We start from the raw sequence: 26,038 nt of genomic DNA, 5'->3' as shown, positions 1-26,038 counted from the left end.
ACAGAACACTTAAAGGTGTACAAACAGCAAACACTTCCTGGCTTGATTACTGATCAGCTTCCCAACCTGCAGGCATGGAACATCCCGTTCACAAAACTCCACCGCAGTGGAAGCTGATACATGACTAACATACAGCTCAATACAATAAGGTGTGAGGGACACCACATTTACTGACTGTATAACTGTTAGTCACAAAATCCAACGTACCTCAGGAAGTGTGCTGACGAGCGTGAGACCTCACCCCCTCCTCTTTCACAGACCGTGCATCAAACCTGGACATTCTCAGCGTCCGCTGCTGATGAGATGGCTCCCAAGACGACGATCTCACCCGTCTGGTCACAAGGTCGAGTCTCTGGCAAATACACACTGTGCACTCCAGTCTTAAATGCCAACATGCTCCAATCCATCCAGATGCACCTCAGCTGTGAGTCCTGACGAGTCGCAGGTGATCAGGGTGAGGTCCTGACAGCCTCAGCAACACAGCCACTCAGTCCCAAATGCACGCCACCTGGGAGGAAAACAAAAAGACAAACAAACCGGCAGCCAGGCCCCCCCAGCCATATAACATCAAAGGGGCAACCCTCTGCTTGGGCCATGCTACAGTCATAATAGACAATACAGGAAAGTTTGGGAGATTTTGGGAGTCCATGTTGGTGCACAAGACGGGAGGTCTGCAGAAGAAAAACACCCACTACCACCTCTGGATGGAGCCGCACCTTAAACAGAGAGAAAAAAACTGAATCGGGCATCAGAAAGACAACAAATACAGTATAATTTATCAGCATTAAGCAACAAGAAGAACAGAAGAAATACTCAGGTGGTCACCTGCCCCTAGCCCTAAGTTTCCAGAAAGGCCCCTTCACACATAGTGCAAAGTTTGGACAACGTTTGGACAAATAGGGCGAAACAGTGCAAAACAGTTCGAATGTGCACACCACAAAACATTGCGCCGATGGGCAGGTATGCACGATCCCAGTGTGAGAGTTCAGAGAGAGCAGGAACACCTGTGGGACCACATCACGCCACTTATGTGAAAAAAAACAAACAGCCGGTACCTGTGGGACCACATTGTGCTGCATATGTGGAAAAAAAAAGAAGAAGAAAAACACATACCACCCACTGGACATGAACCTGCACCTTCCAAAAGCTCTGATTACCAGACAGCAATTTTACCACTGAGCTATGGCGCTGTTCTTTGAAAGCTGCGGGAAGCTGCCTCATATCAGGAAGGACATGGAAGTATTACAAAAAAAAATTAAATCACACACACCATATAAAAACACCGCATTTATCAAGCGAGCAATACAAATATGGTCCGTCTGTTCCTCTGGTGATGACTCATGGCCACAGTCATACAGTCATGAAATGACATGAATGAGAAGCAGTGTGCTCTGATGTCCACATCTACTGGTCTGGTGCATTCAGTCTGCTGCACGTGTTCTGCCTGACACGTGTGTCTTGTGGACAGCGCACCGCAGCACAGACACCACGTCATGTGGAACAGAGCTCACATGGGTGACAAGACTGTCAGATCGCCTGCTGCGTGTTCTGACGGTCCGTTTAAACCTGGGGGCTGTCAGTGTCCGCTCCGTGCACGAGCTTGCTTGCTGCAGCTTGTCGCCACCACGGCGATAAATGTTTTATTTATGTCCACTAAATACAGTACAGCAATCAGACACACATGCCTCACAGTGGACAGTTGTTAGTCCATGACTGTCCAAACACAGTAGGTGTTGTCCAGCTGGAATGTCCAGATCCACAGATTCTCATAGCTGCTTCTGTCGGAAGCCACGCCTCCCGTGAGTGGAGCACACACACCTGCGTGTCAGTGTGTGTGTTTGCAAAGTCACACTTGTGGGGAACTTAGACAAATTTCACAGCAGTACAACAGGGGTTGCCTGCAGTCTGCTGTGCGACTGGCCACACATTTCGAAGTGCCATGCAAGCAATGTTAGATGTTCCTGTGTGTCACCTGGAATTTGGCCAGCACCTGCCGTGAGAGGGTGCAATGGGTTTGCACAGTGCACACTCTGTCTTTCAGCTGATGGTATTCACAAACAGTTGTAGCAACAGGTTTATGAAGCGTTAAGGAAGGGACAATTCCACACATTTTGCATGAAATTCCTGCTTTGTGCGCACGTCGACCAAACTTCGCACTATGTGTGAAGGGGCCCTAAAAGACCCAGACTTTAGATAAAGTTGAGCCCGCGGCCCACTCTGTTTCCTAATAAAATGAATTTAAAAGGGTAGGTAGCATAGTACCATACTATGCAGTGGTGGGCACAGTTCCGATAATCCGATAACCAATAATTATCGAAGATAAAGTTTTCATTATCGGATTATCTTTTCAGATAACTTTGAAAACCATTATCGGAATAATTATCTTCCAATACATTTTTGTCCGAATTTTTAGACCGTTAACATGGTAAGCAAAGCTGAACAGATGTGTAGTTCTACCTTCTGCAAACAGAGAAGAGCTGCTTCTAAAAGAAACCGCTCTATCCTCTGCAGATAAAGGAGAACTGGTCACAAAAAAAAAAAAATCATTTCTTTTAACCCCATACTGATACACGGCCAATATCACCCATGTCATCCAGAGGCATACATTTTTAACTTACGGTTCAAATTTAAACCAAAGTTATTTCAGACAAATTATTTAAATTAACGTCACATCTGAAGTTTTATAAAGTGAAAATATCAGATATGTTTTAGTTTTAAAGTAATGCGCTAATTTTTAAGGTTTTAGTGAGCATATGCTGTGCCCAGGTGCATTATGGTTATGACGTTCCCAACAGGAGAAATGCATTTCAGACACTCTGATTGGGACAACGGCATTAAACTCTAGTGCCTAAAATTCACATGAATATATTCTCTGGGTTTATAGACGTTGTTATTGTGTTTGCATTTGTTAAATTCCACACATCTTAAACGTAGCAAGTAGCAACACAGATTATCTGGAATTTTGTTTTGGGACGTTTTCAAGGTCTCTACTGCCATCTACTGGCCAGTAGTGTTCATGGCAGTATTCAAACTGAAGCTGGGCAGACACTGTATGATATTTTCAATCACTGTACTCGGTTCCACCTCAGCTGTACGACAGAACAGCACGGTGTAAAAGTTCAGAGCACACGATTTATGTTCTCACACAGGTACGTTCAAAAACCACGTCAGACTTGTGTTTCCTTAATTTACTTAATTTACAAAAACTCTCTATGGAAGACATCAAAGTTAAAAAATCAACAACAACAACAAAGACAGATCTGCAGTGTTTACACAGGCACAGTGCGAGAGGTTGGACACTTGTAGCGCTTCAGCAGCGGGATACCCTCACGACAGCCGAAAAGAATATCAAACAGGTTTGATTTTCATCAGACCATACGATTGCCAATCAGGAGGTGGTCATGAGATGTTAAATGCAGCTCGCTACTCCATGTATACTAAACGATGCAGGACGCATGATTAACCTGAAACTCTGTGCGATCCAAAAAATAATCGCACAAATTAAACATCAGCTGAAAAAGGACCAAAACTCACACTGGCACCAGTAGATCATGGCAGTGTTCTGTTTATTTTGACACTGGTTATATCAGACAGTTATCTAATTACAACTTGGCTCTTTTTTTTGAAAATGCCTTTTTTTTTTTACGAACAGAAAATGGCATATTTTACAAAAGTGTGATCAGGACGCTTCAACACAGAGCCCTACAGGTGCCCACAACTGCAGAGTGAAGGGCTAAAGAACAACAACTTGTCCGGAAAGCCCTCATAGTATGTGGGTACCCACGATGGTCCCTGGACAAAGTGCAGAAGTCCCAAAGAACAAAGAGACCAGATAGACAAGAGACGGAGACAAGAAGAAGAGGAGTGTCTCTCCCTTATTTAGCAGGAGTAGGGGAAAAACTACAGAGGATCTTCAGACAGCACAAAATCCCAGTTTACTTTAAACCGGTTAACACCTTGAGACAGAAATTAGTTCACCCTAAGGACATGATCCCTAGTTACAAACAGAACAATGTAGTGTATTCTATCAGATGTCAGGAAAACTGTAGCAAACACTACATAGGTGAGACAAAGCAACCTTTACACAAAAGGCTATACCAGCACCGCAGAGAGGGCGTCAGTGGACCTCAGTCTGCAGTTCATCTCCACCTTAAAGACATTAACCACACGTTTGAGGACAAGGAAGTTAAAATATTAGCCAGAGAGAAGAAATGGTTTGAGAGAGGGGTCAAGGAGGCATTCTTTGTGAAACGTTTGAAACCCAGCCTTAACCGAGGAGGGGGTCTGAGACATGCTTTATCCATTGTTTATAATGGGGTACTCAGGTCAAAGCAGTTTCAGTCTTTTGCTCATGGTAATGAGTCATTCACGTCATCAGCAGAGTCATCAAGGGAGCCACAGCTGCCCTGTCATTAGGAGGGTGCTAACTAGAGCACAATAGGTTCTAATTAGAGCTATTGTTTAGTCACTAGCCTTAGCAGTCGGCCTCTCAGTAGGAGGGGTCTGGTTAGGTTTAAAACTCCAGCATTTGTGACTTCGGCTCATTCTTCTACACAAGAGTCAAGAAGAAGTCAGACCACCAGAGCAAGAATTTTAGCTGAGGAAGCTTCTGCGATTTGAAGTGAAACGTCTTCGCGTCAAGCAACCCAGTCCAGTCGAAGATTCAAGCTTCTCTACTTTACAAAAGCACATTTATCTGTAAACACCAACACACGACACACCTCACATTAACGTGTTGGTTTACATAGAATGAATCATCCAATCAGTGTTAGCCGAGGCACATTTTACCTAGAATGCCATCTGTCTATGTTTGTTACAAAACTTCAGAATTAGTGCATTATTCAACATTAAAAGATATATGTTATATCTTAACTTTGCACAAATGACAGGATTGACATTAATGGTGTTATTCTATCAGTATTCATTTTATTTATACACCAAACCATAACTCAGCATTGCTTTATTTTCCAAGACCTCGGCCTGACGGCAGCATTGTGATTGAGTAGAGAGTTGAGTTGTGTGGCTCCTCTCAGTTTGTGTGTGTGCTGGAAGCCATGTAGTAAACTGGAGCTTCCAGCAAGGGGCTGGGTGCAGACAGAAGTGCTGACTCATTGTTTGGGTCTGTTGTCACGTTTGATGTGTTCAAAAGTGACTGTGGTGTTGAAACTCAAAATCAGGTTGTTACTAGTTGCAAGTGTACCGGAGGCAATACTGGAATTTATCGGTTATCTATAACTTCCGGTACATTTTTGGGTGGTTTATCGTTTTAGCTTTATCGAAGATAACTTTTCAGTTAACTGATTATCTCTTATCAAAGTTAATTTTTTGATTATCTGCGCCCACTACTGATACTATACCAGTATGCTAAGCATACAAAAGGGAAAATAAGTGTGTCTTAAGTCTGGCCTTGAAAGTCTTTACAGAATCTGACTGTTTTTGTTGTGTGGGCCGCTGAAGAGGAGGTACTGCTGGCCCACCACCACCAGAGGGCGCCCTGCCTGGAGTGCGGGCTCCAGGCACCAGAGGGCGCCGCCGCCTCACGGGAGCAGCCAAGGTGACAGCTGTCACCCATCACCTGAGACAGCTGACAGCAATCATCAGTGGGGTATATCAGCAGGACGGCATCTCCACCTCATTGCCGAGATATCATTTCTACCTGAGAGGTAACGTATCAAAGCTGACGGAGTGTATCCTTTTGGATTTGTGCTTAGTTTGTGGATTACTGTTCCAACGAGAGGTGGAGGTAACTTCCCTGCTGTTCGGAGTCCTGGGTGCAAATGCGCCCCCATTTAACTGTTCTTTGTTCCTCACCAGCAGTACCAGGTCCGACACGCGGAGGCAGTGGCCACCTGGGAGTTCGGGACTTGGCGGCTCCAGTATTCCCGGGGTCCTGTGGCGGAGGAAGCCGTGTGGTTCCGGTCTTACCTTGGAGAGGCGTCTCCTATCTTCGAGCCTGCCCACACGACACTTTTGTGAATTGACTGTTGTCCATTTCCGTGATTGGTTGTATTCGTTGTGCACATTCACAACAGTAAAGCGTTGTTATTTTGACTTACTCCATTGTCCGTTCATTTGCGCCCCCTGTTGTGGGTCCGTGTTCCTACACTTTCACAACAGGATATCTCGGCCAATCGATCATGGATCCCGAGGGGCGTCAACCGGCTGTTGAACGGCCAATGGAAGAACAGGGCGCACAGGCGTCCGCAGGAGGGGTAATCGGTGAGTTGCAGTGGATCCTCACCGCTTTCACGACTCGGTTGGATTTGATGACCGAGCAGAACGTCCTCCTGAACCGCAGGGTGGAGGCTCTCGCCGCGCAGGTGGAAGCGCCGCTGCGGCTCTCCCTCCCTTCGACCCTGTGCGTAACAGCGACGTTCCACTGGTTGTCCAACGACCCCTCCCACCTTCCCCTGAAGCATACATAAGCCCCCCAGAGCCGTACGGAGGCTGTGTGGAGACGTGCGCGGATTTTCTTATGCAGTGTTCGCTCGTCTTCGCACAGCGTCCCGTCATGTACGCGACCGACGCTAGCAAAGTAGCTTATGTGATAAATCTGCTTCGTGGTGAGGCACGCGCTTGGGCTACAGCGCTCTGGGAGCAAAGTTCACGGCTCCTTCTGACATATGATGGGTTTGTGAGGGAGCTCAGAACAGTGTTCGATCACCCTAATAGAGGAGAGACCGCTTCAGCCGTGCTGCTGTCAATGAGACAGGGGCGCCGGAGCGCAGCTGCCTATGCAGTCGACTTCCGCATCGCGGCTGCGAGGTCCGGCTGGAATAGCGCTGCCCTCCGCGCCGCCTTCGTAAACGGACTGTCGTTGGTTCTCAAGGAGCACCTGGTGGCTAAGGACGAACCGCGGGATTTAGATGGGCTCATCGATCTTGTCATACGATTAGACAATCGGTTAGATGAGCGCCGTCGGGAACGAGACGAAGGGCGTGGCCAGGCACGCGTCGTCCCTCTCCCTTCCGGTTCCGATCGCGTTCCACCCTCCCCACGCTCCACGGCCCCTGCGCTCCGTGTGGTTACAGCCCCCCCTGCTGACGAAGCTATGGACACGAGTAGGGCAACATTTAGGGCACCGGGTACACAAAGGAGGCTGGCCCGCGGGGCGTGTTTTGTTTGTGGCTCGATTGAGCATCAATTAAGAGACTGCCCCGAGCGGTTAAACACCAACGCCCGCCCCTAGAAACTGGGCTAGGGGTGGGCCGAGACATTCACGTGGGACACACCCACATCGCCACACGACTCCCAGTTACAATCCTTTATGAGGATTTAACCCTGAAGGCCCCAGCACTGGTGGACACGGGCTCAGAAGGGAATTTGCTAGACAGCCAATGGGTCAGGGAGATAGGGTTCCCTCTGGTGGCGCTTACCTCGCCTGTGCAGGTACGGGCGCTAGATGGCTCCCTACTCCCTCCAATCACTCACAAGACACCACCAGTAACTCTGGTGGTGTCGGGGAATCACCGGGAGGAGATCGAGTTTTTCGTGACTCCGGCCACCTCCCGTGTGATTTTAGGTTTCCCCTGGATGTTGAAACACAATCCCCGGATCGATTGGCCGTCCGGGGTAGTGGTTCAGTGGAGCGAAACCTGCCATCGGGTATGTTTAGGTTCCTCGGTTCCTCCCGGTTCCCAGGCCAGGGAGGAGGTCAGAGTCCCGCCCAATCTAGGGACGGTGCCGGTGCAGTACCATGACCTTGCAGAGGTGTTTAGCAAGGATCTGGCGCTCACCCTTCCCCCGCACCGCCCGTATGATTGTGCCATTGATTTGGTTCCAGGCGTTGAGTTCTCGTCCAGTAGGCTGTACAACCTCTCACGACCTGAACGCGAATCAATGGAGACCTACATCCGGGACTCTTTGGCTGCCGGGTTGATCCGGAATTCCACCTCCCCGATGGGTGCAGGTTTCTTTTTTGTGGGGAAAAAGGATGGCGGATTACGTCCATGCATCGATTTCAGGGGGCTGAACGAAATCACGGTTCGTAACCGATACCCCTTACCCTTGTTGGATTCGGTGTTCACGCCCCTGCATGGAGCCAAGATATTCACCAAGCTTGATCTTAGGAATGCGTATCACCTGGTTCGGATCCGGAAGGGAGACGAGTGGAAGACGGCATTTAACACCCCGTTAGGTCATTTTGAGTACCTGGTCATGCCGTTCAGTCTTACCAACGCTCCCGCGACGTTCCAAGCATTAGTTAATGATGTCTTGCGGGACTTCCTGCACCGATTCGTCTTCGTATATCTAGACGACATACTCATCTTTTCTCCGGATCCTGAGACCCATGTCCGACATGTACGTCAGGTCCTGCAGCAGTTATTGGAGAACCGGCTGTTTGTTAAGGGCGAGAAGTGTGAGTTTCACCGCACCTCTTTGTCCTTCCTGGGGTTCATCATCTCCCCCAACTCCGTCGCTCCTGATCCGGCCAAGGTTGCGGCGGTGAGAGACTGGCCCCAACCCACAAGCCGTAGGAAGCTGCAACAGTTCCTCGGCTTTGCGAATTTCTACAGGAGGTTCATTAAGGGCTACAGTCAGGTTGTTAGCCCCCTGACAGCCCTGACCTCACCAAAAGTCCCCTTCACCTGGTCGGATCGTTGTGATGCCGCGTTCAAGGAGTTGAAACGGCGCTTCTCGTCTGCACCCGTTCTGGTGCAGCCCGATCCTAGTCGCCAGTTAGTGGTTGAAGTGGACGCCTCGGACTCAGGGATAGGAGCTGTGCTGTCCCAGAGTGGGAAGACCGATAAGGTCCTTCATCCGTGTGCCTATTTTTCCCGCAGGTTGACCCCGGCTGAACGGAACTATGACGTCGGCAACCGAGAACTCCTTGCGGTGAAAGAGGCTCTTGAAGAGTGGAGACACCTGTTGGAGGGAACGTCCGTGCCATTCACGGTTTTCACTGACCACCGGAACCTGGAATATATCAGGACCGCCAAGCGGCTGAATCCCAGGCAAGCCCGCTGGTCACTGTTCTTCGGCCGTTTTGACTTCCGCATCACCTACCGGCCCGGGACCAAGAACCAGAAATCGGATGCCTTGTCCCGGGTACACGAAGACGAGGTCAAAACGGAGTTGTCGGATCCACCGGAACCCATCATCCCGGAGTCCACTATCGTGGCCACCCTCACCTGGGACGTAGAGAGAACCGTCCGGGAGGCCCTGGCACGAAGCCCGGACCTCGGGACTGGACCAAAGAACAGACTTTACGTCCCACCAGAAGCAAGGGCTGCAGTCCTGGACTTCTGTCACGGCTCTAAGCTCTCCTGTCATCCAGGGGTGCGAAGAACCGTGGCAGTTGTCCGGCAGCGCTTCTGGTGGGCGTCCCTGGAGGCCGACGTCTGGGACTATATCCAGGCCTGTACCACCTGCGCCAGGGGCAAGGCCGACCATCGCAAGGCTCCGGGACTGCTACAGCCGCTGCCCGTGCCTCATCGCCCCTGGTCCCACATCGGCCTGGATTTTGTCACGGGCCTCCCGCCGTCCCAGGGAAACACCGTCATCCTCACGATAGTGGACCGATTCTCCAAGGCGGCCCACTTCGTGGCCCTCCCGAAGCTCCCAACGGCCCAGGAGACAGCGGACCTCCTGGTCCACCACGTCGTCCGCCTGCATGGGATACCATCAGACATCGTCTCCGATCGCGGTCCCCAGTTCTCCTCGCACGTCTGGAGGAGCTTTTGCCGGGAACTGGGGGCCACGGTCAGTCTCTCATCCGGGTGTCACCCCCAGACCAACGGGCAAGCAGAGCGGGCCAATCAAGAAATGGAGCAAACACTACGTTGTGTGACAGCCGCGCACCCGGCGGCCTGGAGTACTCATCTGGCCTGGATCGAGTACGCCCACAACAGTCAAGTGTCATCAGCCACCGGCCTCTCCCCCTTTGAGGTGTGTTTGGGGTATCAGCCCCCATTATTCCCAGTGGTTGAGGGAGAGGTCGGTGTGCCCTCGGTCCAGGCCCACCTGCGGAAGTGCCGTCGGGTGTGGCGTGCCGCCCGTTCTGCTTTGTTGAAGGCCCGGATGAGGGCGAAGACCCATGCAGACCGGCGGCGGACCCCGGCCCCTACGTATCGCCCCGGGCAGGAAGTGTGGTTGTCCACCAAGGACATTCCACTGCAAGTGGCCTCCCCAAAACTGCAAGACAGATACATAGGTCCGTTTAAGATTCTCAAGGTCATCAATCCCGCCGCAGTGAGGCTTCGGCTTCCAGCCTCACTGCGGATCCATCCAGTATTTCATGTGTCAAAGATCAAGCCCCATCACACCTCGCCCCTCTGTACACCCGGTCCGGCACCACCTCCTGCCCGGATCATTGATGGCGAGCCGGCTTGGACAGTGCGCCGGTTGTTGGACGTCCGACGGATGGGCCGGGGCTTTCAATATCTGGTGGACTGGGAGGGGTACGGTCCCGAAGAACGCTCCTGGGTGAAGAAGAGCTTCATCCTGGACCCGGCCCTCCTGGCCGACTTCTACCGTCGCCAGCCGGACAAGCCCGGTCGGGCGCCAGGAGGCGCCCGTTGAGGGGGGGGTCCTGTTGTGTGGGCCGCTGAAGAGGAGGTACTGCTGGCCCACCACCACCAGAGGGCGCCCTGCCTGGAGTGCGGGCTCCAGGCACCAGAGGGCGCCGCCGCCTCACGGGAGCAGCCAAGGTGACAGCTGTCACCCATCACCTGAGACAGCTGACAGCAATCATCAGTGGGGTATATCAGCAGGACGGCTTCTCCACCTCATTGCCGAGATATCGTTTCTACCTGAGAGGGTGTTCGGAGTCCTGGGTGCAAACGCGCCCCCATTTAACTGTTCTTTGTTCCTCGCCAGCAGTACCAGGTCCGACACGCGGAGGCAGTGGCCACCTGGGAGTTCGGGACTTGGCGGCTCCAGTATTCCCAGGGTCCTGTGGCGGAGGAAGCCGTGTGGTTCCGGTCTTACCTTGGAGAGGCGTCTCCTATCTTCGAGCCTGCCCACACGACACTTTTGTGAATTGACTGTTGTCCATTTCCGTGATTGGTTGTATTCGTTGTGCACATTCACAACAGTAAAGCGTTGTTATTTTGACTTACTCCATTGTCCGTTCATTTGCGCCCCCTGTTGTGGGTCCGTGTTCCTACACTTTCACAACAGTTTTCTTGACACAGGGAGACCATGCCACAAAACAGGGGCATGATAAGTGAAATCTCTGTGACCCACAGACTTTTTATTCACCCTAGGAACACAAAGTAGTCCTGCACCCTGAGAACACAAAGCCCTGGCCGTTACGTAGGGTTTAAGTAGGTCAGCCGGCATCGATCTCTTTACAGATGATGGAGGCCACTGTGCTCATTGGGACCTTCAAAGCTGCAGAAATGTTTCTGTACCCTTCCCCAGATTTGTGCCTTGAGACAATCCTGTCTCTGAGGTCTACAGACAATTCCTTTGACTTCATGCTTGGTTTGTGCTCTGACTGTCAACTGTGGGACCTTATATGTAGACAGGTGTGTGCCTTTCCAAATCATGTCCAGTCAACTGTATTTACCCCAGGTGGACTACAATTAAGCTGTAGAAACATCTCAAGGATGATCAGTGGAAGCAGGAGGCACCTGAGCTCAATTTTAAGCTTCATGGCAAAGGCTGTGAATACTTATGTACAAGTGATTTCTTATTTTTTTATTTGTCATAAATTTGCAAATATGTAAAAAAAAAAAAATAAAACAACAACAAAAAAAAACCTTTTCAGTATAGATGAATTGTGTGTAGAATTTTGTGTTGGTCCCAAGCCCGGTGTCGCAGACCAAACGGTCCCCTCTAAAAAACGGTGCACCCTGCCTTCACTGCGCATGTGTCATTTGGGACCACAACAGCACGTCTGAGACGGACTCTCTGAGTCTGACTCTCTATGCCCAAAGCGATCAAAGGGAATAATGTGATGATTAACCATCAGATGACAAAGTAAAACCTCTTAAATCATTCTAAAGTCAGTTTTAAGCAGAAAACGAGGCAATAATCGGCGAGTTGTTACTGATGCTCTGAAATGACGTAGGCGCGGCAGCACATGAAACTTAAGACGTGCTGCTGCAGCGCTCTAATCGCTTACCCCATCTTTTATTATGATATAATGCTGAATTTATGTAGAAATGATTGTTGTACAAAAGACATCTGTTGCTGAGATAGATGATGACTGGAGGCAGTTTGAAGCAGAAAGAGGTGACGCTCATAAATGACACTGCTGAGTTCTGAAATGATGTATGCGCAATGAAGGCAGGGAGAACCGATTCTTAGGGGGGACTGTTCGGTCAGCAACAGTGGATAAATGAGTGGGGTTGCGTCAGGAAGGGCATCCGGTGCAAAACAAGTCAAAATAAAGAGGCAGAGAACAATTTGAATTTCGATACGGGATTGGTCGAGGCCCGGGTTAACAAAGACCGCCACCGCTGTCCAACAGGATGCCAGTGGAAATTGGGCTACTGATGGGAGGAGGAGAAGAAGAGGAGGAGAACGTGTCCACAGACAAAAAAGAAAAACTAGAAGGGTGGAATCCAATACAATCCAATCCACTTTATTTATAAAGCACATTTAAACAGACTCGAGTCTCCAAAGTGCTGCACAGCAAAAGCATAGACACGCAAAATAGTAATAATAATAATAACAGTAAAATAAATAAGATAAAATAATACATAAATAAATAAAACCATGATAAAACAATACATTTCAATAAAATAAAAATAAAATAAGACACAAGGACCGTACAACTCACGCGGTGTTAAAAGCCAAGGAATAAAAGTGGGCCTTAAGACGGGACTTAATACACTCCACAGTGGGAGCAGATCAGATGTGTAGGAGTGGAAGTGAGAGTTGGGATTTTGAATGTTGGCAGTATGACTGGTAAAGGGAGAGAGCTGGCTGACATGATGGAGAGGAGAAAGGTAGACATATTGTGTGTGCAAGAGAGCAAGTGGAAGGGAAGTAAGAGCAGGAGCATAGGAGGTGGGTTCAAGTTGTTGTATCATGGTGAGGACAGGAAGACAAATGGTGTTTTTGTCATTTTAAAAGAAGAGTATGTTAAGAGTGTGTTGGAGGTTAAGCGAGTGTCCGACAGGGTAATAAGTGTGAAGGTTGAAATTGAAGGGGTGATGATGAGTATCATCAGTGCATATGCCCCACAGTTAGGTTGAGGGATGAAGGAGAAAGAAGATTTCTGAGTTAGATGAGGTGGTGAAGAGTGAACCCAAGCACGAAAGAGTGGTGATCGGAGCGGACTTCAATGGGCATGTTGGTGAAGGGAACAGAGGTGATGAGGAAGTAATGAGTAGACATGGTATCAAGGACAGGAATGTGGAAGGACAGACGGTTGTTGATTTTGCTGTGAATACCACCAGAAGGAGTTACATCGTGTGTTTGTGGATTTAGAGAAGAGAAGCCAAGAGAAGAGCTGTGGTATTGTATGAGAAGGTCTGGAGTGGTAGAGAAGTATGTTAGGGTAGTGCAGGACATGCACAAGGACAGTGTGACAGCAGTGAGATGTACAGTAGGAAGACAGACTCATTCAAGGTGGAGGTGGGATTACACCAAGGATCAGTCTCCATGGACTATGATGTTTGCAGATGACATTGTGATCTGTCATGAGAGTAGAGAGCAAGTTCAGTCTAGTCTGGAGAGGTGGAGATATGCTCTGGACAGAAGGGAAATGAAAGTCAGTAGGAGCAAGACTGAGTACATGTGTGTGAATGGGAGGGAGCCCAGTGTAATAGTGAAGTTACAAGGAGTAGAAGTGGTGAAAGTAGATGAGTTTAAATACTTGGGGTCAACTGTTCAAAGTAATGGAGAGCGTGGTAGAGAGGTGAAGGAGAGAGTGCAGGCAGGGTGGAGTGGGTGGAGAAAGGTGGCAGGAGGGATTTGTGACCGAAGAATATCGTCAAGCGTGAAGGAGAAAGACAGTGGTGAAACCAGCAATGTTGGACGGCTTAGAGACATGACACTAACAAAAAAGACAGGAGACAGAGCTGAAGATGTTGAGATTCTCTTTGGGAGTGACAAGAATGGACAAGATTAGAAATGAACATATCAGAGGGACAGCTCGGGTGGGACGGTTTGGAGACAAAGTCAGAGAAGTGAGGCTAAGATGGTTTGGACATGTGCAGAGGAGGGACCCAGGGTATATAGGGAGAAGGATGCTGAGGATGGAGCCACCAGGCAGGAGGAGAAGAAGGAGGACAAACAGGAGGTTTATGGATGAGCTGAGGGAGGACATGCAGGTGGTAGGTGAGACAGAGGAAGATACAGAGGACAGGGTGAGATGGAAACCATTGATCTGCTGTGGCGCCCCCTAATGGGAGCAGCCGAAAGAAGAATAAGAAGAAGTAGTGTGCAGAATTTTGAAGAAAAAAATTAATTTCATCCATTTTAGAATAAGGCTGTAACAAAAAAAATGTGGAAAAAGTGCATACTTTCTGGATGCACTACAGAAGAAATTTATCTGTTTGACTCCACCATGAAGCTGTGTAACGACTGATCCAGCAGACAACATCTGCACTGCACACAGTCTCTCTAGTCACAGCTACAGAAGCCTATTTATCCTTCAGAGATGGCATGGGTATCTTGGTGGCTTCCCTCACTAGTCTCCTTTTTGTACAGTCAGTTTTTGAGAGCTGTCTACTCCAGACAGATTTAGCATACAGAACCATACAATGTCTATTTCTCAATTATTAATGTAAAAGGGTACCCACACTTTTTCATGGCACCGAATTTTAATTTCCTACTAATACCAAGTTTGTTCAAGACTGACAAAAAATGGATCAAGAAGTTACAGTGATGCTTCAAAACGTGCCATGATTTGCTATTCGGGATTAAACAGGAAGGAACAACTGTGGAATAACCCATAAAACAGTAGGTTACATACAATTTTTGGGTATGATTTTAAAAAAAAGTCCATGATTTCCATAATTCTGAAATCGGAACAGAAATCTGTACAGAAAATATTGTCAGTGGCACATGAAGATAATTTGTTTTCTGTGTGCACTCACATGGCTGTGAGAGAAACCTTCAGCTTGTTGTCAGTCTCAGTTATAAAGTCAGATGACATTAATCATCCTTTCACATTACTGTTTTCATATCAGGAGATCAATACGAGGTTCTAATATCAGCATTTGGACAGACTTGGGCCAATGAAAGCAGAAGAAGCAATCATCAGTGAAGTTATGAAAGACAGCTGGGAGGACGACTATCGACAAGTGATTGATAATAATCACTCGCTAACAAGTGCTGTGCCAAAACAGAAGACAAATCCCAGAAGCCACAGGTGCTCCACACTTCCCACTACAATATTCAGAAGATTATCACTGTCAGATATTTATCACGTCACACTCAGAAGACGAGAATATTGTTTAAAGTCAGTTATTTTAATAAATAAAAGCTAAATAATGACATGTACTGTGATTTATTTTGTTTCATTTTGCTGCTCCTTCACAACTCAGCCTCAAATGTTCAAACATGACCTTTGAACTTAGAGGCTCTTGGACCTGACACATTGCACTTTGACCCCTGACACTGCAGATTACATTTGGCCATTGATCAAATGACAAACAAGAGGTGGAAAAAGTTCTTTACTGGCACTGGTGTTTTACGGGTACTTATGGCAGCTCAGTCAGCATTTGGATTAAATCACTTCTCTTTATTTTCAGTGTGTGAAAGACAGATATGTGCATTGAAGCACATGAACCAGCAAGCTCCCTCTTTCACTATGCACAAAGCGGCATGTGACGCAATGCAAGTGTTATTGCTAGTTTCCACCCAGCGCCCATTTTCCTTTGACACCAAATGTACTTGTGTTAATCTTTGCACTCGGGGTGTTTGCACTAAAGATGTGGTGTGGTCAAATGCAAGTCTTCCTGTCATTTGACACAAGAACCACGGGTTAGAGTTAAAGTGTTTACTGGGTTCTTACGCTGGAGTCGGTACACAGTAGTGATGGGTCCAGCAACACCAATGTGTCAGCGCATGCATCGAGTTCATAGAGTGAAACCCCGTGTCGGTGCGTGTATTGCTTTGCGAAAGTCACGTGACTGATACAAGAACTGTTTCGAACTGACACTGACGCGCCAAAGTGGCCAAACTGTGTTTATAAGGAAGCGTATCTGTCAACAGGATGCATCTGCCAAAAGAATCTTGGATCTTTTGCGGTGTATCATCAAATTCACCAAACGTCATGGAGCAGCAGCAAACAAAAAGGAAAGTTTCCACCGTGTGGGATCATTTTGATGTCATATCGGAAAATAAGGTATGTTTTAATTTCCTTGTTTCATCCAGCAACTCTCAGAGTTTCCACTTGATCTATCTGAATTCATATTAATTTCAAAGTGACTCTTAATTTACTATTCATATTATTTTCTGCAGGTTAAATGTCGCATTTGTTCAGTAGAACTTTCCTATTTAAACAAAACCACCTCCTCAATGCTGAGACATTATAGGCCCAGACATGAGAATGAAGTCCCAAATACACCCAGGATGAACTCAGGTACACAGCCATCCTACAACTTACTCACAGTTCATTTATTGATAATTAATTCCTATTAATTTATTCTTTACCTCATTTTTAACCATCAAGCTTCCAGGAAGCAGATGCTGGATGAGGCTCTGCTGAGTTTCATCCTGAAGGACTGCCAGCCCCTCAGCACTGTGGTAAGTGAAGGGTTCAGGGAACTGGTTCAGGTCCTTCAGCCCTCATATTCAGCATTATTTGTTTGTTGTTGTTTGGAAATCATGTACTGAAATGTCACGTTGTTGTTTTTAGATGACCTTTGGCAACATCTCACTGTCGAAGGGGGCAGGCAGACCAAAAGTGCCACAGCTGATGCCATCCAGGAGGTGCAGCGGTACCTGGCAGAGGCCAATATTGCCAGGTCCCAGGATCCTCTGAGATACTGGGACAACCAGAAGACAGTATATCCAAACCTCTTCCAGCTGTCATTACAGTTTCTCTGCACTCCAGCCTCATCTGTGCCCTGTGAGCGGGTGTTTTCTACAGTTGGAGAAGCTGCATCAAACAAGCGTAACAGACTCAAATTCAAGACTTTGGAACAACTTTTTTGAATAAAATTTGTAAACAAAATACAATAAAATCCCAGTCCACAAGCATCCTCATTCACAAACCCTAACCCTAACCCGTTCACTTAGATTTTCACGTTATGATACATGTTCACATTATTTATTATTAAAGATTTTAAATTTAACTGAAGATGTGAAATGATACAAAATGACATACAATGACTTAGATTATATTATTGTATATACTAGGCCATGAAATCAGTGTCGGCTGAGTCTGTCAACTTGGGTGCCTTTAGGGATTTTTTTGGTCCAGCAGGTGTCAGTGACACAGTATCGACACAGTATCAATACAGTTTGGCAATATGTTGAAACGCTTCATAACGCCTCATCGACCGATCACTAGTACACAGACAGGCAGTCCAAAAAAAGCAACAGTAACCAAAACATCACACTTAGGCGTGGTCAACATACAGAGGCAGGTAGTCAAAAAACATGATGAGGCAATCAAAGCAAGGCTTAAAAAACATGAGGAAGTGAGCTGGAAAGAGGCACAAGACACATGGATCTGGTGAAGGACAAGAGAAAACTGTGAGACTTAAATAGCACCCAGGTGATTAGGTTTAAATTAAGAACAGGTGTGAGGTGAAACTTCCAGAACCAGGGTGGCTTGGACTTGGCAAGGAGACGGAGTTGGAAGAAACGTGTTCTAACAACAGCACTGATCTGCTTATCAAATTTAAAATGGCTGTCAAAAATGAGCCCAAGGTTCCTCACACAGGAGTGAATGATGGAACCCAGGGGACCCAGGACATCAGCAGGGCAGGCTGTGGAAGTGCTCCCCCCAAACGGGATAACCTCCGTCTAACCAACTGCAGTGCCCCATGAGCCCCAACCAATGGGAGTGAAAGGGGTGCTGAGATTTATGCTAGGCTCAGTAGCACCGTACATCAATAACAATAATAAAAAATAATAATAATAATAATAATACACAAAGTAGAGCTCTTTGAAAAAAATAACACGTGTCTTTTTTTTTTTAGTGCAGATGTGTTGACCAAGTGGTTAGTGCACTTGTTTCTAGAGTGGAAGATTCCCAGTTGAAGGACACCTCCGTCCCATTCTCCATGTAATGTGGAGTTGTCCCAGGAAGGGCATCTGCAGCAAAACATGTGCCAAATCAAGATGCAAGTCCACCTTGAATTTGCAGTGGTAACCCCGAGAGAAACAAGGGAGAAGCTGAAGGGACTTTAAAATGTCTTTTCCTTGAGTTGAGTTTACCTCCAACATTTATATTATTAAGGAATTTGAGATCCAGAAGTTCAGTTTTCCATAACTTTTTGTTCCTTTGTTTTGTTCAGTACAGCTGCTACTAATACAACTCCTATACTACCCAGGTAGAGTTAATAGAGTGTTTTTGTTCTTACCTGGAATCCAGTTGAATCTAGTTCATCACATGTGACCTATAGACTTGTCCTACAGCTGGCCACATGGCTTTCACCATCACCCACAGTGTCTCTGGGCTGGTGTTCAGCATCACGGATCCTGGAGATCCAGTCTACACAGACAGTGTTGAATAATGAGTTATTCTCTTCTTGTCCTGTATCCAACACAAGACCTCATTAACTTCTTGTCTTCAATTAGAACCTTTTTTCATGTGTAACCAATCATTAAGGGTAGCTGAGTTTACCACAAGATAAAATAACATCTATCACACCATCAGTAATGCATTTTTGAAAGTAACAAAGCAATGGATTACCAACTATTACAACAGAAAATGACATTTCAGTACTGATGAATTACTTATCTTTTTAAAACACTTTAGTATGTAGCACTTTAACCCCTTTTTAAACCACAATTTAACATAATTTCTCTGTAAACATGAATTGCATGTTCCCTACTAGCTTGAATAATGAAATAACAATTACATGTAATAACCAAAATCAGTTGTGCAAAAAAAAAAAAAAATCAAATTATTGAACTACATGAAAACCAAATGGCATTTGTAAGTGCACCTTTAACATTTTCTCCACACTTTAAACCTTTCCATTCAGCAGAACCAGAAATTAATTTACTGTTTAGATTAGTAGATAATTGTAGTTAGTGATCAGTATTACAGTATTTGGCGCCAACAAAAGCTATCGATTAGCATACCGATTAGCTTAGCGGCTAACAGCGAAGTTGCTTGGCGGCCATCTTGGATTCCGATCATGCTATGCATCATGGGAGTTGAAGTCATCTCAGCACGCCAGTTTGTACCTGCTTTCAAATCAACAAAAACATCCCGTTTGAAATTCTCAGAGCTGTCAAATCTGGCTTCAGAAATTAAAAACCCTCCCATGTGTTGCTTCTACCTGTGCACCTACAACAGATGATGTCAATATTTAGCTCATCCACCTGCCTGAAGAGCTGAACTAATTACAATCAGCTGGTTTATTGGGAAGATGGAACAAATATGTGGCTGGACTTTTACTTTCTGAAGCTGGATTTGACACCTCTGGAAATTCTACAAGTCCTAAGGATGTGAAGCAGCAAAATTTATGAAGAAGGAAAATGGGAAGAGTTGGAAATAAAGGGCAATGTAGTTTATTTACATCATCCAACACTTTATTCTAAAATGTGGAAAAAAATGTGACCATTTTTTAAAACCATTCAAACTTTCTTCAGACACATTTGCTTTGTAGTGGACGGAGGAACGATCAGACCATTGAACGCCATCTTGCATCATTATAAACAAATTTTTACATACAAAATTTGAGTGTTAATATTTTATGAATTTTATCAAATAACTTTGTGATTTTTTTATGGCCCCAGTTATAATTGTTATACAATTTGTTTGGGGAGTAATACTCAAGTCAATTATCCTGTAACAAATATGTATTCATCATATTTTGCAGATGATGACGCCATACATGGACAAAGCCCTCAAGCTGACATCCCATCTCATCCTCTTACAAAGGATGCTGACGGATTGAAAATCATCATAAACCAGAAAAATCAGTTTTAATTTTTTTAAATACATTTTTCAGATAATTCAATCGTTTATTTTTCTAAGTGTCATTAGTCATGAAAAGGAAATCACTTTATGTGATAATAGAATCGGATAGAAGCTTTATTTGTCATTGTACCTGTTACAATGACAAATAAAGAATCTGTATCTGTCATTCAGCTGATATAAAGTAGCTGATACATGCCTGCAGCTCCCCTGAGCTCCTGCTTTACAGTTGCAGAATGCTCTGGATACAAAAGGATTTTTATTTTATAGCAACCTTTGGAGAAACTTGCACCACTACAGTTTTCACTTGGAAACATGATGGTTGATTATAAACTTTCATTTGCTGCACGTTGTCACACATATAGTGTAACCTGCAACTCTCTGCTTCTCAGTTTTGCCTCCAATGTGCTTAGATGATTGGCCAAATCCAGGTGGAACCATGTTTAGGGATTTTGCCCATTCAGACGCTGTTGATGGAATAGTTGATGACTTTGGCAAGTCTGGCTGGACACGTGGGGGTTCATCCGGATTTATCATCTTGCTGGTTGTATTTGGATCGGCAGGAAACTCTTTACACCTAAAAATAAACAAAAAATTATGTATTAACGTGAGAAGCGCAGGGATTGCATCTGGAAAAAACACATTATTTACATGAAACTTTATTGAATTTCATCTTATAAAAGTATAGATTTAAGTAAGCACTAATCATATATCAATTAATATTCCGATTACAAATATGTTTATTGTTAGATAAACTGATGGATCTTCCACATACAAAACTTATTCTATTGCTACGTTGATGAAGGTTAAACATCCAGGTAAAAAAGACAAAATAAATCAAACAACTGGATAAGCTCTCTAACCTTTCAGACAACATCTGCTGTCTTTCATCAATGAATTGTGAGTGAGTTTTTGAACACAAGTGGTGTGTAATGTCGTGTGTAAATGAGTCTATGAATTGATGTGTTAAAGAGTCTCTTGATGTAATCAAGTATCTCCTTTGTGGACCATTTGTCTCTGGGTGTGGCAGGGCAGGGTCCCACATACGTAGCCCTTCTTTCCTGTTCAGGTCGGGGTTGCAGATTCGCTCGTAGATGGCCTCTTCAAACCAGCGCAGCTTACGATCCAGGATGTCTTTCAATTCAAAGACTCATTTGCACACAAATTACACACCACTTGTCTTCAGAAATTCACTCACAGTGTACTGATGAAAGACAGCAGATGTTGTCTCAAAGGTTTGACTCTGTTTCAGATACATAATCCAGTTGTTTGAGTTATTTTGTATTTTGATTGTAACACTATGGAAAATGTTCACAGAAAATGTATGATTTATGTATAAAGTATGTTTTCCCATAACAGTCATGCACATGAACATTTTGCACCATGGAAAAAAAAGGTCAATGCTTGATTATAAACTTGCATATTTTACAGCGTACATTTAACAATTTCCGTGGTACATAAATCTTTCAAACATTATATTACACTATGTAACACAATTTTTGTTCCTGGCTTCTGTTATATTTCAACTGCTTATGTCTAAAGTCTATGGAAAAATGACTACATTCAGCATAAACTTTGATTTTATTTATTTATTTTTTTACATTCTAGAAAGTTCTAAAAGTTTCTTGAAATTTCTAGATAATTCTGGAAACTTCTAGAAAATTGTGGACCGTTCTAGCAGTTCAAGAATATTCTAGAAGACTACTCAGTAGCAGTAGTAGTGAAGGCGAATCGAGAATATTCTTGAAAACAGACAAATTTCAAAATATCATTGTCCTGATCACAGAAGCAAAGTTTCTGTGGAATAACAGCTATTTTCTATTTATTTAAGACATAACAGGTTAGGAAAACACTCTGTGTACCCAGGAACAAAACCAAAATAAAAATTTGTTACATAGTGTTATTCTGGATGTTGTGTTTAAGGAAATGTCTATTTTATTCATCTGTGGAGTGAAATATATATACTTAATTGTTAAGTTATTGCAACTTAACTAGAGAAGTATTGTGGTATTAACTCAGTTGAAAGTTGAAAAAAGTAAGTTGCAATAACTTTAAAAAATCTATGCAAATTGTTACATCAGTTTTTCTCATTAAGACAGCAGTTCCATTTTTAGAGTGTAGACGGTGAGCACTCACTGCATTCACATACTGAGTACGTCCTAGTGTTGGTTAGGAACGTATTATTAACCCAGAAAGACTGTTCAGTCATCTGCGCCTCAGCCATCCCATCCGGGAATCCATAAAGAGACAACCTTCCTCCTCACTGAAGGATTGCCACCACCATGATGATGACTACTAACCCAACAATTACATACTAGAACTAAGCCAGCAAGTAGTAGGGACACAGTTTGGATGTACTATCTGGCCGCCATCTTACCTGTCCTTTGGCCTGAATGTTAACAGACGATGCATATCTATATATCCTCTGAAAATTTTTATTGTACCATGGTAGACTTTTAGAAACGGTTTCTAATTATATATTGGGATAAAACCATTGCCCTGTGGATGATGCTCCCATCTTCATGTATGTCTGCTGTCTTTTTTGAAGTTTCCCAGAAAGTACTTTTTGTTTGGTTCACAAGCTCTAGCTGCCTCATGGGATAGCACAGTGTAGTCAGTTTGCACACTGTGGAGGTTGTAGATCATCCAGATACCATCCGACTACTACTAAATGCCTACTGAGTATTTGGATGTCCTACTGATTGAGATGTTCTACTTTTTGCTAACTATATAGCATGCTAGTCTCCGCGTTTGGATGTAGCCACAGTGTGACCCTTCATGGTGGTTGTGTCACAGCGTGTTGCGCTCTGAAGGGACTTTTCTACTTGAGAGCGATGAATGTGTGAAAAGATTTAAAGATGGACTACCTACCCCCCGTGTGAAGGAAAACATTTAAGCGATAACCCATGAACAACCTTGTGGTCATTATTTCACCCACCACTCACAGTCATCATTTAGCTCCTCATTAATGACTCATAAATCTGCTGCTACACATGGATCCACTGCAGCAGCCATTACAGGAAGCATGGAACACAGGTCTGTTTCCCTTTAATATCCACTTTCAGCTCGGTGACGAGACAAAGACTGTGTCTGGAAGTGTTTTCCAACCGGCTCCAGCTTCAGATACGACACTGGCCTCAAACATGGCAGCTGAGTAATGTGATTTTCCTCCAGTGTGGAAGGGCTTCCAATCCTGTTCACAAAGACTGGATGTTTTGTAAAAATGAAAAGGAAGACAGTGTGTTCACTTTGGTTGGTTAGTGAGTGGTTCTGTTGTGAATTAGTGAAAATTCTGGCTGGTTCCCAGCATCGCACCTTGTCTCCTTGGATAATAGCTCGTGAGCTCAAAGCCAATTTTGAGCTAATCTGTACCACTTAGGTGTCCAAACAATACGCACAATCCAGCCTCAGTGTACCATGGCCAACACAAGAAGGTGTGATGGCCATCCCAGGGTGGTAGCTATAGCCATGTCAGGGTCAGTGCAGGATTACACAGGAATCAAAATTTAAAATGTTCCAACAATATTGAAAAGTGCATAACATTATTTAAGTGATCATGAAGATTTCAATAAGGTATAGTTTGCACTATCTATCACAGAATGTTTTGGAGTTATGCAGCAGGGTATCAGCACCTAGAGCTAGGTGCAGCAGAGGATCTCCCCGATGGTGCATCTTAGTTGCAACCTCTCATCTTCCCCAGCACCTTGACTGTGTCTTGCCCTGGATCCAGAAAGTTGGAAAGCCAATAGAATAATAGAATAGAAACTTTATTGTCATTGCACATTCAAGTATATACATACAACAAAACTTGCCCTCTGCATTTAACCATCCTAATTACAGTTAGACACAATCTAACCACAAAGGAGTTCAACATTTGTGTTTTTTGGTCAAACTATGGTATGTCAGGGGAAACAGAGGAGCCAGAAACAATGTTGATTCATCAATGTATGTTCATTTATCTCAAGTTGCATCATCATTGCAATATATAGTGAGGTTTGCTCATATGGTGGAGGCCTACTGTCATTCTCAAAGGCAGAGGACTGCTGAGATAAGACAATCTCTCCACAGGTTCAGTACTTTAAGCACAAAGAGATACACTTCTGATAGCTGAGTCCAGGAAGTAACTGAAAATCTGGCTCCAGGACACTTTCAAACCCGAATACTCAGACCCCAGCTGTTCAAGTTCTGCAACAAGGGCATCCCCTAATTCTGCACCTATCACACCATGGTCCATAAAGTTAAGGTCAGGAAGTCTTTCCTAGCTGACAAAGTCAGGTTCCTTTGTCGGTGCTGTTAAATTTATTGTTTTATTGTCACAATATGAAAATACCAGTTTGTCCCCAGGTGCAGTCTCGGCTTTGAAATTACAATGTATGTGCAAAGAATCAGCATGAAGCAAGTCACAACCAATAATCTTTCTCTAAACAAGTGACACCAACTATGAAATTTGAAAAATAAAATAATAAAATAAAATCACTAATGATATCCGACATTTACATCAAAACCAAATTGTTAGAAATAACAAATATTTATATCATTGACTGACAATTACTCAGATGTTCTGAATAATTTACAACCATCAGATAGTCCACTATGAGAAGTGTTCATGAGTCACAGTAACAGGGATTTATTTCTGTTGAATGATCTGTTGCAACTACACACATTAAAATAAAATTACACTCAACTGATTTATGCAATAAATCAAACTTCATAATTAAAGAAAGAAGATGTTCAGTCAGCATCTGCAGTTTGGATCAAAGCACAATGAAAAAGACCTTCAAATGACTTCTGTCCAGACTGCAGCCAAACACTGAACCTGCAGCTTTCCAGGCACTGTAAAAAACAATAAAAATCCCATTAGCGACTTAACGGCCATCATTTGGCTCACAGATAAAAGCCAGCGAAGCATTACTGAGCGGTTCTTTGAAGCAGAAACAGCAGGAACGACCTGCAAACTTCCTGCTTCACACGGGACCTTCTTACTCTGGAGTCACATGAGCTCCTGTTTGTTTGTTGATCTGACCCCAAACCTGATGGATATATTCTTGCTGTGATTGAAAACTATAATTACAATATAATTCACTCTACATTCACCCATTCACACACTGATGTCAGCTTGCTGTCACGCTCAACTGCACACCAGGAGCAAGCTGGGGATTAAAGCCCATGCCCAAAGGACTGGAATCAAACCGAGGATCCACTGGTCACAGTCCCACGTCTCTACCCCGAAGGTCACATTAGCTACAAGCGACAGAAGCAAAGCGATGACTTGCCGTTCGTTTTCAATCAGGGCGGGCGTTTAGCAGTGGTCGCTCTGACGCCAGCTAGGTGGGGCCAAAATCGACTTGAAGTCTGTTTTATGCAAACCCTGGGCGGCGCAACATGGTGACGGCCAGTCAGAGTGAAGAGCCAGCGTGACGTCAGCTGGTGGTTTTCTTCAACAAAGAAATACAAGATAGCAGAATACACTGCGAAACAGCTGTGTTTCTGTGTAAATAGGTTTCTCATATATGTTGTAAAAGTTAGCAAGAAATCAACACTTTGAAATCTAGAAAAGCTGTTTTTGTAACTAGATGACACCTCTTACATGATTTACTAGACACCTTTAGGAGATATTAGCATACACGTCCAGGGAACGCCCATCAGCTGATAAAGCCAACTGCGTTTCTCCGTCATTTGTAGTTAATGTAACCACAGGGTGACCTCTAAACCAGCTGGCCTGTCAAGTTTCCATGTCTGCCTGCTCGACTATTCGGTGGACTGTGCTTCGCGCTCATCCACTCGGCTCAACTGCTTCCAGGGGAAGGAAGACTAATGGGTCATGATGTTGTTTTTCACTCAGTCACCTGCTGCAACTCACGTTCATTTCGTGAATCACATTATCCAACCAGCATCAAAGACGGCAGCCACAGAAAAAGTCTAAAGGATTTAAATGGTACGTTTCAACCTACAGTAGTGTTCAGAATAATAGTAGTGCTATGTGACTAAAAAGATTAATCCAGGTTTTGAGTATATTTCTTATTGTTACATGGG

The 26,038-nt window shown here is 44.9% G+C and overlaps 1 long non-coding RNA gene across 1 annotated transcript; it reads left to right on the top strand.

Annotated features, from left to right (window-relative positions):
- The first annotated feature begins 357 nt into the window (after positions 1–357).
- Positions 358–25,306, top strand: LOC117513390. The gene is made up of 4 exons (XR_004561605.1): positions 358–368; positions 7,445–7,452; positions 16,843–16,844; positions 25,237–25,306. It is a non-coding gene; the product is annotated as an uncharacterized LOC117513390 (long non-coding RNA).
- The last annotated feature ends 732 nt before the right edge of the window (positions 25,307–26,038 follow it).

Source organism: Thalassophryne amazonica, chromosome 7, assembly GCF_902500255.1.
Source record: "Thalassophryne amazonica chromosome 7, fThaAma1.1, whole genome shotgun sequence".
NCBI classification, from domain to species: Eukaryota; Metazoa; Chordata; class Actinopteri; order Batrachoidiformes; family Batrachoididae; genus Thalassophryne; species Thalassophryne amazonica.
The sequence above is the reverse complement of the archived record's forward strand: the minus strand, read 5'-3'. Positions and strand labels throughout refer to the sequence as shown.